General features: G+C 37.3%; 1 protein-coding gene, 1 non-coding gene and 1 pseudogene across 2 annotated transcripts in view; 2 read left to right on the top strand and 1 right to left on the bottom strand.

Moving 5' to 3' along the window:
* Positions 1-15,874, bottom strand: part of LOC150106282 (cytoplasmic polyadenylation element-binding protein 2-like) — a 417,239-nt gene that overhangs the window by 201,798 nt on the left and 199,567 nt on the right. The gene's annotated exons all lie outside the window — the stretch shown is intronic.
* Positions 3,667-3,785, top strand: LOC150106284 (5S ribosomal RNA; annotated as a pseudogene).
* Positions 3,796-3,917, top strand: LOC150106283 (U6atac minor spliceosomal RNA). Its single transcript, XR_016548392.1, has one exon. It is a non-coding gene; the product is annotated as a U6atac minor spliceosomal RNA (small nuclear RNA).

Here is a 15,874-nt window from a genome sequence, read left to right as displayed (position 1 = left end):
TGAACTTATTAAATTATTTTCTTTGTTATTTGGAATTAAAAAGGCTATTCTCTTAATTATTAATGATGTGAGAGTTTATGAAATAACAGAAGAGGATTGAATTTCTATACACTACTTGTTGGGATTCATAAAATAAGAACCCATAGTCATAGAAGGTGTGTGTGTGTGTGTGTGTGTGTACATACACACATATATATAAAATAATCCTCCCCTCATATAATACAATGGCACAGATAAATGCACCAAAATAGCACAATTTACAGAATCCTTTCCAAAAATCTGTACATTTCCCCTTATAAATGAAATAAGTAAATTATTCACGGTAATCCAATATGGTACCGGTGGCCTTTATATGCCAATGTTCACCAAGTAATTTCCTTGTCTGGTGCATTTTGATCACAATTTTCACTTCATCTTATCCTCCACTTCCTTTTCAACATATCCCACAAACTGTATAAATAACATCCCATTCTTGCATTCCAAATTTCAAAACTTCGCACATCACGGCGTTAAACTCGCTGCCTAATCATATGCCCACAAGTCTAATCAAATTCTTCTGGAGAACTTCAACATCTATTTCATTCCTCATGAATCTCTCTAACTCTGCAACAAATGCATACTCTCACTTAAATCTCTTCCAACATTATTAACATAAAATTTTAAGAAGCAAGGTCCTAAAGCAGACTCCTGTAACATGTCACTAGTAACTTTCTTTTGGAATACTGCTCATTCATATACAATCTGCTGATATGATAGCCAATCTCCAACTGCCAACTTTCCCAGTTTCATAAGGCTAAAATGTGTTACTTCCTTTTATTCCATTATTCTTTAAAGTAAACGTTGGCTACATGTATGTATGGGAAACTCACAGCAACTGTGTAGTTTTCAGATTTTTGTGTGGACTTCTTTGTTAGTGTCCAGTTTATTTTATTTTTTCAATAAATTAGCATTATAAAAATTTTGGATCGAGATTCTAATGCAGTCCTCATGTTCTTTTTAATTTGTCACTTATGATGGCATACACTAGACAAGTAAATAATATTCTTGTTTGAATCTTATACCCAAGCATAAGCATGGGTATAATACTTGCATATAGAAGCCGTTGACTTTACATCAAATCCCTTAATAGCCCATAATGCAAAAAGATGATGAGAAGGTCACTACCCAGAGCAGTTTCGATTTAAATTTATTGAGGTCTTATCAGTGAGTGCCACACCCAAGAAGATACCAAGGTTAAATGAATGCAGAAGTCATATTTTCCGTATACAAGTAGGAAAAAAAAAAAAAAAGCTATATCACCTTGTTCTATTCTGGATGAGGGAGGGTGTGGAAAATATATAACTTCTGCATTCATTTAACCTTGGTATCTACTTGTGTGCTGCACTCACTAATGAGATCCCATAAATTTTGGTAAAATCTGGTCTGGGTAGTGACCTTCGCATAATGTTTTTGCATTATGGGATACTAAGACAATTGATTTTGAAGTCAGCCATCTCTATATACAAGTAGATTAGTTGTGAAGTGCTTATGCTCGAATATAGGAGTAAAACAATAATATAATTTTCTTATCAAGTATAATATACATTATCTCTTAGGGTGCATATGATGACTCTTCTGTGCAAAATCACATCTCTTACATGGAACTAACTTCCACATACATGAATCTGGAAATATGCATTTAAATGGTTATGTCTGTACAAAATAGATTACTGCATCTTATTCAATTGATCCACCATCTGACATATTGTTTTCTAATGAATTTCATTTGACCTAATTATCACCAAATGCATTTACACAATTGGCCTGCTTCATTCTACTGCCCAAGAAGATATCTATAATAGCTTCCTCTACTCACAGAGAAGAAATCTGCTTCTGTCTGATAATAAATGGATAAATGAAGTTTGGATGTGCTCCTGACAGAGAATTATAAAAGTAATTTTTTTATTCATTTCATTTTCAGACAGACTCAAGGCAAATCTGAATCCTTTTATCTAGAGCGGTGCTTACCAAAGTGTGATACGTGGACTCCTACGGGTACATGAAAGGCCTTTAGGGAATATGTGGCACTTTTTATTTTTGTTTCAATTACTCTTTTTTTTTTTTTTTTGTCACCATATTTTATTAGTGTTAAACAAAATGTGTCTCTTGGCATCTGTCTACTGATCTCTGTTAGGACTGTGTCTGTCTTCAGAGCATGGTTGTGTTTCAACCACAGGGTTCAAACTGTTTGCATTAAAAGTTTAAATTCAAATAATTCAGACCACGTATCTCTCCTAAATTTATCAATCATTTGTGTTTAAACTGTAATGATCCTTAGTGATTATTACATCACCTGCAAATGCATCTATACATGTTTAATAATGTTTGTGTCACATGTTGTGATGGATGTACAGGTTATACGCATGTGGTTAATACTCTTACTTTTCTTTAGCAGTTGTGTTGATGGTTATTAGCATATATTTAAGTGAAGTTGAATAAGAATTAATATTAACATCTTTCTTTTATATTTCTTAAGCCCTCTAATATGAATCATTAGTTAAAAATGGGATGTTTGAAATGTACAATAGAAAATAGTGAAGAAAATGAAAATTGTGGTAACTGCAAGAAAGAATACACTAATGCATCAAGATCAAATATATGTAATGAAAGTAAGCCATTTTTTAATACAATCTTAAAAAAACACCTGTATAATTATTCATGTTTGAATGAAATATTATAATATTATAACTTCTCCCAAATTGCCTTTGTATGAGAGAGGGAACACCAGTGTTACTAAAATTTTAAAAGGGGGTATGCAGATACTGAAGGCTTGGGAAACACTAGAGATTATAGATATGGTTAAAGATAGAAACCTTGGTGCAGACCAAGGTTTCAATTTAAGTAAAAATGCATAAGTTATTATTCCATTGTTTCCATTTCGAACATAATGAATTAGAGCAGCATACAGAGTTAAATAAGAATTTATTTAAATAGAAAAGCATATTATATGTAAAAAGTAAAATTAAGGCATACAAACTCTTTTAGGTTAGAAAGGTTAGAAAAACATCACAAAGATTAAAAAAAAATACAAGAAATTACAAAATATTCTGAGCATGGCTAATTTAAAATCATCAAAATGTTTATATACCTCTCCTCCTCCCATAGCTGCGTGCTGCATGTAATAAAAATGAAGGTTTTTTGGTTTTTGTTCAGGAAAAATAAGACAACCATAATCTCATATATACGAATTTAAAGAACAAGGTAGTAATAAACTTTAATAACTGCTAGAGAACAGTAAATAATTTCTAAGTATAACATGAATATTTTTGTACAGAAGATTTAAGTTTTGCTAATTAATAAAGAATGATCAGAAAGTATAAAGTTGTGAAAACCAAATTGCATTTAGAGAGCATGAAGATTATTAACTACCAAAGTAGACTCCATTTGTGAATTTTTACAAAAAACCTCAGTCAAAATGATGGTATCTTTAGCACTAAGAGAGGATCAAGGGATAGTAAGAACCTTACAATACAGATCAAATATGGTTTTCTTTTGTCTTCAGTAAGAAAAGTAGTAGTAATGACATCGGTCAAATAAAAATCAGTTACTTCCTAAAAGATTAACATTTAATAAAAACCAGAGTCCATGAATGACAAAGTAGAAGCTATAATGCTTCTGCCACCAAATGTCAATGGTCAACTGGCGCTGAACGCACAGGTTCTCGTCCGATCACCGAAGTTAAGCAGTGTTGAGATCGGTTAGTACTTGGGAGGGTACCCACCTGGGAATACCAAGTACCATTGGCAGTTTCTTTTTGTGTTGCATGAAAGGAGAGAAGGTTAGCATTCCCCTTGATAAGGACAGACTGGCCTCTGGGCCTAATACATATAAGGTTAAGGCACTGCTGCTTACTTTGTGGCACTTAACCAATTTTTTTTTTTTAAGCGCCTCCGTAGGGCAATTAAAAGAACGATGGTACATTGAGCCCTTCAATTGGAATAGGCCTAAGTTCGATTCTCGTCACGACGAGAAGAATCTTTATTTGGACGATTTCAATCGAAGGTGAGTTAGCCGATCTCATACGGAGGTAGCAGGGTTTTTTCTCCTATGAAAAAACCCTGCTACCTCTGTATGAGATAACCGGAAACTCTGGTTTTTCATCCCGCATACAGACAAATCAGCCCTTCAGAACACATGCAATTTACAAACATAGAATACCAGTTGTGGTGGTTGTGGTGGTGGTGGAGGTGGGCGGTAGATGGCGTTGATTTGTAGTAGAGGTTGAGACGGTTGTAGGTGTCCTCCCACGATGAGTCTTCGGACTCCTTGGAGGTATCAGGAAAAAAATAATAATAATAAATACAATTTATTGTGTGATTCCTATGCTTAAAGTTCCCTAATTGTATTCTATTTGATCATATCAACATAAAATATTTTCTTCAAGGCTCTTAAGTTGAGTTAAAATTCATATGTACACGAAGAAGTGGCACACTGAAATATTCTGCAGCACATGTTAAGCTGCATGTTACTAACACTTGGCTTTACTTGTGCTGCACAATCAGACTGCTTAACTTGTGCTGTCATGAAGTCTGCATTCTCTAAATGCCTGATTTTTGCATCTGTTTTCAGCATAGTGCTTCCTGGTGATGACTGCAAACAGTGCAAGCATTTACATATTATTCCTCCTTCTCAAATTTTACAAAATTTAATGTGAACTTTGCAACCACAAATGATTAAAGCAGTACAAACAGAAATTGGCAGTGTTTTTTTTAAATATCAGATCACATATACACTTGAAACATTTCAGTCAATAAGGCAATGATTTAGTCACATCTTGACAACTGTGCACAGATTTAGTCACCAATGTTTCTTGGAGATCAAGAGGTGGTGGAGAGGATTCAGAGACAAGTGATCAAGCAGGTGACAGATCTGTGGAATGCATATTACGAGGATAGACTGAAGGTGTGTGTGCGCAGAGTTCAGCTGACTAGCAGATGAGAGGACATGATAGAAACTTAAGCTACTAAAGGGATTCTATAAAATTGACATAATAAATTTCTTAAGCCATGACACTCCTGGAAGTTGTGTAAAAGTGTGGTTAGTAAGGGTATGTGTGCACACTACTAGGTTATTTTCTTGGAGAGTGGTAAATGAGTAGAATGAACTACTAGAGGCAGTTGTGACTGCCTCAACTGTGAATAAGTTTAAGGCCAAGTATGATAGGTATTGTGTGAACAATGGTCAGTGCGGGTATCCTGTGATGAGTCTTGACTCAATGGAGCTACACATAAATAAACTAAAAAAACTGCATAACCAAAATGTTAGTATTGACAAACAGAAACTTGATCCTTCTAGGCCACAGGTTACCTGGGGATAATTATTACAGAAGCTTTATGGAGCTAAGACTCATTTAATAGAATACAATCCTGATGGAGTTATAGACTGTTGTAATCTTTTCAAAGTTCCACTAATTAAGTGTTTCAAACATCATTAGTGATACATTGTGTAAAGCCTTGTCAATACTTTGTGATAGCTTGTATCAAAGGCAAAGCAATATGATAACTGGAGAGTTAAATCATTATTTTGAACATAATGAGCCTGAAAATTCACCTGGCAAATGCAACTAAGTATTTCAATTCCAAAGGATGAAGTAAACAAAACAGAGAGAGAGAGAGAGAGAATGCCTCTCAGATCTCTGGCAAACCCAGCCATACTTAATGAGGTAAGGAGTGTTTCATAGCTGATGCTAAAAGTTTGTCTCTCAGACCTATTGCAACTTCTGTGCAGCACCAACACAGTCATATGCTTCCATTTAATCCTGTGTCACAGAGTATCCAGAGCTTGATCTGCTAGTCCTAACTTACCATACAGATATTGCAAAAGTAGTTTTTATATTCTTCAAGATGAATAGTAACAGTTCCACTTCTTCAGAAGTATGTCTAGCTACTTCTAGGACTTCATGTATTAAGGATGATTGCAGATGTACCTCTGGATAGGTGCTTGATGGAAGAACACCGATTACGACTGCCTTGGCTGAACAAAGGAGATGGGCTTTAATGCTGCAACATTCAGTAGATAAAGCTACATTACATAAATCCAAGCACATTCTCTCTCAGCATCAATGGATCAAGAATGAAACTCACTTCCTGCCTGGTTTCGAATATACAGATTTAATTAGGATGAGAAGCAATGCTCTGCTGTCAGAGTATAGAAAGTTTGGCTCATGTTGCTCAAGGTTGTTTTTGCACACATGGAGTATAGGTCAGAAGACACAATGCAATAGTGAGGGTTATAGAGAATAGGTTGAAGAACAAAGATTGGGTAACAGCAGTAGAACCCCACTATAAGATTAACATTGGATTGTGGAAGCCTAATCTTGTAGTAAAGAGAGGAGATGACTTAGTCATTATTGATGTATGGCTACTTTAGGAAGAACACCAAATTACACCAAAATTTACCTATGTAATTATATCTTTTAAACTTAAATGGTGTCAGCAGAGTTATATGAACTTATTAAACTTTGGATTCTCTCAAGCTGATTTCAAGATATTCTCTTGTGACTTACAGAACACACTGACAGTATGGAGGACTTACCAGAGAATGACTTCTTGAATTCTCAGGTCTGGAGTTGGATAGCACAGGATACTTGGGGCCTCGGCCTCTTCTGGTCCTACATGTGGGATCATAGTATGTAGCACTGTTTCAGTCCAAAGTTAGAAAATAAAAATAAAATAAATCTTCAGTAAGCAGGATGGTGGTCTTACACTGGGTTATGAAATTCATCTCCCACCTAAAGACAGTGACAAACATCCATGCCTACGGTTGGATTTGAATTTGTAGCCTATTGGCAGGAGAGCAGATAGGCCAACCAGGCCAGCAAAGCCTGAAAATATTCCATGGTTGGTCTCCAGATTAAATAAACCTTAACAAATCCATGGTACTAACACATAAGAGTTTTACAGCTTTTCTTGGGTGAGGTTTATGTTAGAAAAGGAGAAAAAGCAATAATGATATTTCAGAAAGACATCAGAAATACCACCATTTCCCTTTGAAGAGTTAAAACTTCAAATTTTTTCCAACTGGGTGTTAGCTGTTATACTGGAATGAACCTGGTAACCTCGAGAAGTATCCATTAGTGAATAACCTTGCTACTGCTCTTCTTTCAGATGAGATTTGAGGGAATACATGGTATCTGGAAGCAGTGCTGAGTTCAACTCCTATCACACTGTGATAATTACATGTTGTTTGATTCTACATAAACCTCTTCCTAACTATAAATGCCATATTCGGCTATCTTCCATATTAATGCTACATGATCACTCTAATGCAAACTTCAATTATGAACAGAACCTCTGATAACATTCACCAAATTCAACACTTTTAGTGCTGTGTCCCACTTTCTCAGAAAAGCTAAGGGGACATTTTGATGTTCCCCAAGTTCTTGAGCTTGCTCGCTCACTCACTCAGTTATATAGTGACAGAGAGTTATGGGAATGATAGAAGAGGAGGGAATGAGAGAGAGTTATGGGAATGATAGAAAAGGAGAGAATAGGATAAGTGGAAGAGAGGGAATGAGAGAGAGATAGAAGAGGAGAGAATAGAAACAGTGGAAGAGAGGGAAAGAGAGGAATGCAAAGGGGCACTGGAACCAGGGATAGAGTGATGTCAGGAAGGCAGGTAGGTAGGGGAGCACAGAGAGAAAGTGTTAGAGGAGAGAGAGTTAGGGATACATGTGAGCAATCGAGGAACAGGGTGGTAAGAGGTGTAATGTATGGGGACTCAATAATCTGTGGCGTGCAAGATAGGATGCGTGAGGAGTGTTTGCCTGGAATGATAGAAATTGTGGCTATGGCAATTAAGAGGGGTGAAACGGTGCATGAGATGATTGTGATGATAGGAACAAATGACTTGAGCGGCAATGTAAATTTGGCAGCGAGAGATATGAGATTCTTGCTTGAGGTTGTATGAAAGAAGACACAGAGAGGAAAGAAAGTGTGTGTGTTGCCTAGGTATGATAGTGAAGAGCAGTAATATTAAATAACATAATAGCTAGAATGTGTCAGAAGAGAGGATTGAAATATGTGGATGCTTGGAGGGCATTTGAGGACAGAGAGGAATTGTATGCAAGAGACCGCTTGCATTTGAATGAGGAAGGATGTAGGCATCTGGAGAGATTGCTGTTCTGAACGAGTCAGTGTGTCCCAAGGTGGATGGTAGCAGGGGTGGCCTCTTGGGGAATGGGTACTTGGGAGAAGGGGGACAACATCAGGTATCGCTGAGACCAGTGGAGTCTAGAGGGAATGATGCTGGGTATAGAAGCAATGCCATTTTAATGCTTTATACTAATGCAAGGAGTATCCGGAATAAAGGAAAGGAATTGGTGACGTTGATATCATCAGCCTGGACAAAGATTATTGGGATCACTGAGACATCGTTTACAGAAGAGGATATAATAACAGGAATAGAAGTAGCAGGGTAGAGCATCTTTCAGCAGGATAGGAAGGGAAAGCATGGTGGTGGAGTACTGCTTATGATAAGTGATGACTTATGTCCTCTAAGAGTAGATGCTTTGGAAGGCAGTGACACTAATGCTTTTGAAAGCATATGGTGTGACGTACAGGTGGGCAAGACAGGATATTTAGTGGGGTGTTGCTACAGACCAAGCAGCACAGAGGATGGGGACCAGGAGATGTTTAGACAGTTGAACTTCGCAAGTGCAAGAAGAATGATTGTTATGGGAGATTTTAACTACAGCAGTATAAATTGGAGAGAGGAAGATGCATGTAGCAATAAGGGAATGGAATTTCTAGAATTCTTGAGGGACAAATGTCTTAGGCAACATATAATAGAGGGAACAAGAAGTTCAAGTGTTTTGGATTTGGTCATAGTATCAGAAAAGTTGATAATAACTGAGATGACATCTCTCCCCCCAGTTGGAGAGAGTGACCATGTAGTTTTGACATGGAAGATGAATAGACATGCAGGAGTATCAAAGAAAAGGGAACATAAGTGGAATTATAAGGCAGTGATTATAATAGTCTTAGATATCAACTTGGGGCAGTTCCATGGAGGGCGGAATTGAAAGGCCAGGATATCATAAGTGCTTGGGAAATGGTGAAGGAATATTTGTTAGTAACAATAATAAGCTGTATTCCACGAATGAAGAAGCAGACGCAATTTGATGTAAAGTGGATGACAAACAATATCAAACAGGAACTGCAGGTGGAAAAGATATATAAGGCTATGGAAGAGATATAAGGAGACAGGTGAAGAGAAGATGCATGAAGCACATAAGACACAGGCCAGGAGAGTGACTAGTATGGTAAGGAAGGCGAAACTGGAATACGAGAAGAGACTGGCCCTAAGATCCATTGAAAATCGTAGGGAATTTTTTTTAGATATGTGGCCAGTAGGAGGGGAAATGACTGTAATAGAATAACATTGTTGGATAAAATGGGAATAGAGTAACTGATGCAGAGGACATAGTGGAATTGTTCAATGAACACTGTATTGGAGTGTTTCATCCTGGAGGAGTAAAGTTTATTACTAGCTAGATAAGGCAGGTTCGGGGTTTAGAGGTGCAGGAGGAGAGTGTGTTCCAAATACTGAGTATTCTGGATGTCAGTAAAGCTGTGGGACTGAATGGTATTTCACCACGCATTTTGAGAGAATTTGACAGTCGGTTCCATCAGCAGCAAAGGTCATAGCATTGGTGTTTTAGGATGCTAAAGGCATTTTGTTTATTAATTTTCTTGAAAAGGGTAAAACAATAACCGGGGAATATTATTCCAATCTTTTAACCAGACTAGATGAAAAAAATTCATGAGAAAAGACCAGGTTTGCAGAAGAAAAAATCATCTTTCATCAGAACAATGCACCTACTCACAAAGGTGTTTTGGCAATGGGAAAATTAAGGGATCTGCCCCATGAATTGTTGGAACATCTGCCCTATTCCCCAGCTTTGACTCCCTCTGACTTCTGTCTCTTCCCAAAACTAAAACTCTTCCTTGCTGGTCAGCATTTTTCTTCGAATCAAGAGGTGATTGCAGCTGTAGAGGGTATTTTGCAGATCTTACTGAGAACCACTACAGGGACTGGATAATGATGCTGGAGCATCGCTGGAATAAATGTATCAGTCTTAAGGGAGATTATGTTGAAAAATAAAAATAATTTTGAAATTATAAATTTGTTTTTTCATTGTTAGGCGGAGAACTTTTCAGACCATTCTCGTATCTCCACTGTTATGCATCATCTATATGCATCACGTTATGAAAGAAAGTCGAATCAAGCCTGATATTAGAATTGGAGATGTCAAACTTAGCTCTTTGCTTTATGCAGATGATGTTATACTCCTAAACACATCTAGTGCTAGGATTCACTAACTAAATTGAATAACAGCTGTAACAAATTTGGCACGAAACTTTACAATAAAAAGACTAAAACTATTAACAAGGGTAAGAACATAGAAAACTTCTGCTGTATTCTGAATGGCAATCCTACAGAACAAGTAAAATACTTCAGCTATTTATGCACAGTTTTTAGTGAAGATGGCAGGTTAAATTTGGCAAGAGACAACAGAATAAGCAAAGTTTGTATGACAGGTAGCCAACTGAATAAATTTATATGGAATAAGAGAGAAATTAGCCAAAACACCAAACTAGCAGTATAAGACAGTGCTTAAACCAGTTTTAAGTTAAAAATCTGAGAGGTAGGTTAGAAATAAAGCACTTGATCAAAGACTAGAGACCACAGATATAAGGTTTCTGAGAAAAATTAGGGGAGTGAACCAATGGCATCAAAGGAAAAATCATTAAAAATGAAGATATTAGAAAAGAACTTGACATTATTATCATTCAGTAATGTGTTAGCAGAGCTGACACATTATAATCTAAGGTAGTATGGCAACTTAAACAGAATGAGAGAAGAAAGATTAGCAAAACAAGTATTAGATAGCAAGATGGCAGGTAAGATAACTGGTCTAGGAGGACCGATTCGTTCAGAAGCAAAATGTTAGATATGACAATATTGGAGACTCACAATAGATTGATTTGGAGGAAAATTGTTGATAGGAGATTAATAATAATGTAAATTTACTCATGTAGTGCTGTCATAGTAACCTGAACACCCCTTGATGGGGAATATCAGGAAATTGATGATGATATTTTATCATCATCAACAAATGCCAGGAGTGTCTAGAATAAAGGAGGTGAACTGGTAACAATGATAGCATCAACCTGGCCAAAGATTATTGGGATTACTGAGAAGTGGTTGACAGAAGATGACATAATAACAGGAATAGAAGTAGCAAGGTAAGCATTTTTCGGCAGGATAGGAGGGGAAAACATGACGGTGGAGTACTGCTTATGCTAAGTGATGACTTATGTCCTCTAAGAGTGGAAGCTTTGGAAGGCAGTGACACTAATGCTTTTGAAAGCATATGGTGTGACGTACAGGTGGGCAAGACAGGATATTTAGTGGGGTATTGCTACAAGAAAAGGAGTACAAAGGATGGAGAGCAAGAGATCTTTAGGCAGTTGAGCTTGGCAAGTGCAAGGAGAATGATTGTTATGGGAGATTTTAACTACAGCAGTATAAATTGGAGAGAGGAAGATGCATGTGGCAATAAGAGAATGGAATTTCTAGAATTCTTGAGGGACAAATGTCTTAAACAACATGTAATAGAGGGAACAAGAGGTTCAAGTGTTTTGGATTTGGTCATAGCATCAGAAAAGTTGATAATAACTGAGATGACATCTCTCCCCCCAGTTGGAGAGAGTGACCATGTAGTTTTGACATGGAAGATGAATAGACATGCAGGAGTATTAGAGAAAAGGGAACATAAGTGGAATTATAAGGCGGGTGATTATAATAGTCTTAGATATCAACTTGGGGCAGTTCCATGGAGGGCAGAATTGAAAGCCCAGGATATCATAAGTGCTTGGGAAATGGTGAAGGAATATTTGTTAGCAGCAATAATAAGCTGTATTCCACGAGTGAAGAAGCAGACACAATTTGATGTAAAGTGGATGACAAACAATATCAAACAGGAACTGCAGGTGAAAAAGAGATTATCGAAGAGATATAAGGAGGGGTGGAGAGCAGATGCATGAAGATAGGACTCAGGCCAGGAGAGTGACTAGTATGGTGAGGAAGACAAAACTGGTATATGAGAAGAGACTGGCACTAAGATCCAAAGAAAATCCTAGGGAATTTTTTTAGTTATGTGGCTAGTAGGAGGAGAAATGATTGTGAATGAATGACACTGTGGGATAAAAATGGGAATAGAGTGACTGATGCAGAGGACATAGTGGAATTGTTCAATGAACACTGTATTGGAGTATCTCATCCTAGAGAAGAAGGTTTTAATACTAGAGGGGATAGGGCCGGTTTGAGGTTTAGAGGCGCAAGAGGAGAGTGTGTTCCAAATACTTAGTACTCTGGATATCAGTAAAGCTGTGGGACTGGACGGCATTTCACCACGTGTTTTGAGAGAATGTGCTAAAGAACTGACAGCTCCTTTGACCTGGCTTTTCAATGAAAGTCTAGCTACGTGAAAGGTAGCTATCATACCTTCCTTCCATACCCAAGGAATGGAAGGAAGGTAAGATAGTGCAATTGCATAAGGGCGATAGCAGACTGGAAGTGTCTAATTATAGGCTAGTTTGTGTGTCATCAGTAGTTGTTAAGATCTTGGAGAAATTAGTGAAGGACCATATATAGCATTGGTTAGATGAGGGTAATGTTATCTGTGAGAGTCAACATGGATTTGTGAAGGGGTGCTCTTCTTTTAGTAATATGCTAGCCTTTTATAATAAAGTTACAAGAGCAGTTGATGAGGGAAAGGGATACGCTGCCATTTTTTTTGGATTTTGCAAAGGCATCTGACAGGGTGTCACATGATAAGCTGATATTTAAGTTGCAGCATATGGGTTTAGATGTTGGGTTAGTCAACTGGATTCAGGATTGGCTGTCTGATAGCTATCAGAGAGTTGTGTATGGTGGGGCAATATCAAGGAAGCAGAAGGTTACAAGCTGGGTTCCACAGGACTCAGTACTAGGTCCTGTATTGCTTAACATTTGTATCACTGACATTGTCAATGGATTGCAAGGGAATATTGAGTTGTTTGCAGATGATGTGAAGCTGAGAAGGGTTATTAGTAATAGTACAGATGTGGTGGCCCTATAAGAGGATTTGAATAAACTAGACAGATGGGCAAATAAATGGGGGAGTTTCGGTAATGCAACTGTAAAGTCTTGAAGTTTGAGATACATCAATGGGAGGCTGCATACTCGATTGGAGGAGGTGTAGTGAAGGAAGTAGGGGAGACAAGAGATCTTGGAGTGATGATCAATTGAAAACTGAAATTCAGGGGGTATACTGCAAATGTGGCGAAGGTCACCCAGAGGATTACTGCAATACTGAAAAGGATGCTGACCTGCAAAGATAAGAGTTATCATTCTGTTGTATAAGACGCTGATCAGACCACACTTGGACTATTGTTCTCAAATTTGGTCCCCAGGATTTGAAGGGGATAAATTAACTGTGGAGAGGGTGCAGAGGCAAATAACAAAGATGGTTTCAGGGCTATACAATGTTAATTATGAGGATTGGCTGAGGGAATGTGCACTGCAGAGTTTGGTGGATAGAAGAAGTTTGGTGTGGACCGTAGAACGCATTGCCCGATAGAGTGGTGAGAGCAAGAGCTTTCAATGAGTTCAAGGAGTGGTATGATAGATTTTGTGTTTCCTAGGCAGGACCTCCTGCGATGAGTCTCTTGACTCCACGGAGGCCTGAATAATAACAATATTTTTGGCTAATTAAACATTTTTTTATTTAGTTATGAATCAATTATTTTCTAGATTCTAAAAGAAATGTTAAAAGCCATTGTACCAATTGGAAATCATCTCACATGCATTTTCCTCAGTAAAAATATAAACCAAGAAGGTAAGAAATCAATATCAAACTGGAATCGTCCTTTTCTTCTAATTCAAAAGCAAGATGGAATCCTAAGATTCATCTTAGATCAGTGAATAAAATTATTAAGCCAACTGACTTTCCTTTGTGCAAGATTGAGGAATTGTTAATGAGTTTTGACAGAGCTCAGTATTTTTAAAAACTTTGACCAAATCAGGATGCTGATTTGGTCAAGGTTTGAAATTTTCCGATACTTCTAAGAAAGGAATATGGCAAATGTTTTGCATTTTCTACCAAATGGCAGAAATGTCAATTATGTAGAATGTCTCAAGGCATAAGGAATTCAGGTCTGTTATTCCAATCACTAATGAATTCAGTCTTTGTTGAATATCTAGGAAAACAAGTAGTATTATTTAATGATGATGTGCTAGTTTATCTGAGTCATGATGATTTTAATCTTAAGGGTGTGAAATAAATGAGGGGAAGAAGAAAAAAAGCATTCCTAGATATATATAAATCAAACTATCACGATTCACAACAAGTCTTAAGTAAGTGAAACTTTCTACTTATCTATTGATGCAACAAAAAATTTTCTGATAGTTCTATGATAAATGAGGAAGAGGAAAAGAAGGAAAATGAATAGTCTCCATGTATGGTGTGACAGTGGAATATTAACTGTTGATGACTCTTCATTTTCCTTCTTTTCCTCTTCCTCATTTATCATAGAACTATCAGAAAATTTTTTGTTGCATCAACAGATAAGTAGAAAGTTTCACTTAACTTAAGACTTGTTGTGAATCGCGATAGTTTGATTTGTATATATCTAGGAATGCTTTTTTTTGTCTTGGGAGCTAGAGGCTCCCAAGACGAACGACCAAAGCAATATTGGGACTCTGGAGTGTTAGTTATGTAGAGCAGTTGCAGGATTGTGAATTACATAAAAGGCCCACCAGTGTGGATTTGCCATTCATGGCTGACCTCTTATCCTGTACTACCCACCAGCAGACATATGTCATGGACTGCTAAGCAAATTGAAATCATTTGGTCTTCCTCCATAAATGAGAAGCCAAATTTCTTTCTCTGGTCAATTCAGTGCATGTAATAGTGGATGCTTCCTCTCTTTGAGCCTCACCATCAGTGCAGGAGTACCCCCAGGCTCTGTTAATTCACCTACTTCTTTCTACTATACAAAAATGATCCACTCTCAATTGCCACTAATCCTATTCATAGCACTCTCTGTTCTTACTCATTTGATAATGCCATTAACAAGATCGCCTACTGACCATGCAATACTCAGCCATCCCAAGCTTTAAGCTCATCTTCAACCAGTGGCTTACATGTTGGTCTCCATACCATCCTTCTAAAGAGCAAGGACGGTCTGGTCAACTTCAATGCAAGCGAAACAGTCTTGCATTTTCTCATGCAAAAGGGATCTCAGCTTCTACCCTTACCCCCCCCCCCCCAGTAATACAAAAAAAAATTGCCAGATCAGATCAAATTTCTGTGTTTAGACTAACATTTACCTCTAGTCTCTCTTGACATAAATATCACTTGGCATCACAATCATTTCCTCAGCATCTAAAAAAACTAGACAATCTATTCTGTTAAAGATGCTATTTTTCAGCAACTCATCTATTAACTATACAAATTACAAATCTGCCCATCATTAAAATATTGCTCACATGTTTGGGAAGGTGCATTTAAAAACTCCCTAAAAATTCTCAATGCTACCCAGAAGAGATCAAATTTGATGCACAGATTATCCCTCTCTTACAGACTCACTTCAGCCTCTATCTACTGCCATGATCATTGCTCCACTAAACCAGTAACCATCCTTCCTCCACTTTCTGTTGGTCTTGGCAACAGCTGACGAGCATCTCTTTTCAGTGGAACTGCAAAGATACTGAACCTAGAACAGCGTTCTTTGTGAAATATTCCCAAACAACTGCAACTCCTCAAGAAAAATGTCAAACTTCTTCT

The sequence above is a fragment of the Typopeltis vanoorti genome, chromosome 5 (assembly GCF_054136105.1).
Source record: "Typopeltis vanoorti isolate ZY-2024b chromosome 5, IOZ_Tvanoo_1.0, whole genome shotgun sequence".
Classification (NCBI taxonomy): domain Eukaryota; kingdom Metazoa; phylum Arthropoda; class Arachnida; order Uropygi; family Thelyphonidae; genus Typopeltis; species Typopeltis vanoorti.
This window is presented reverse-complemented; position numbering and strand designations above follow the sequence as displayed.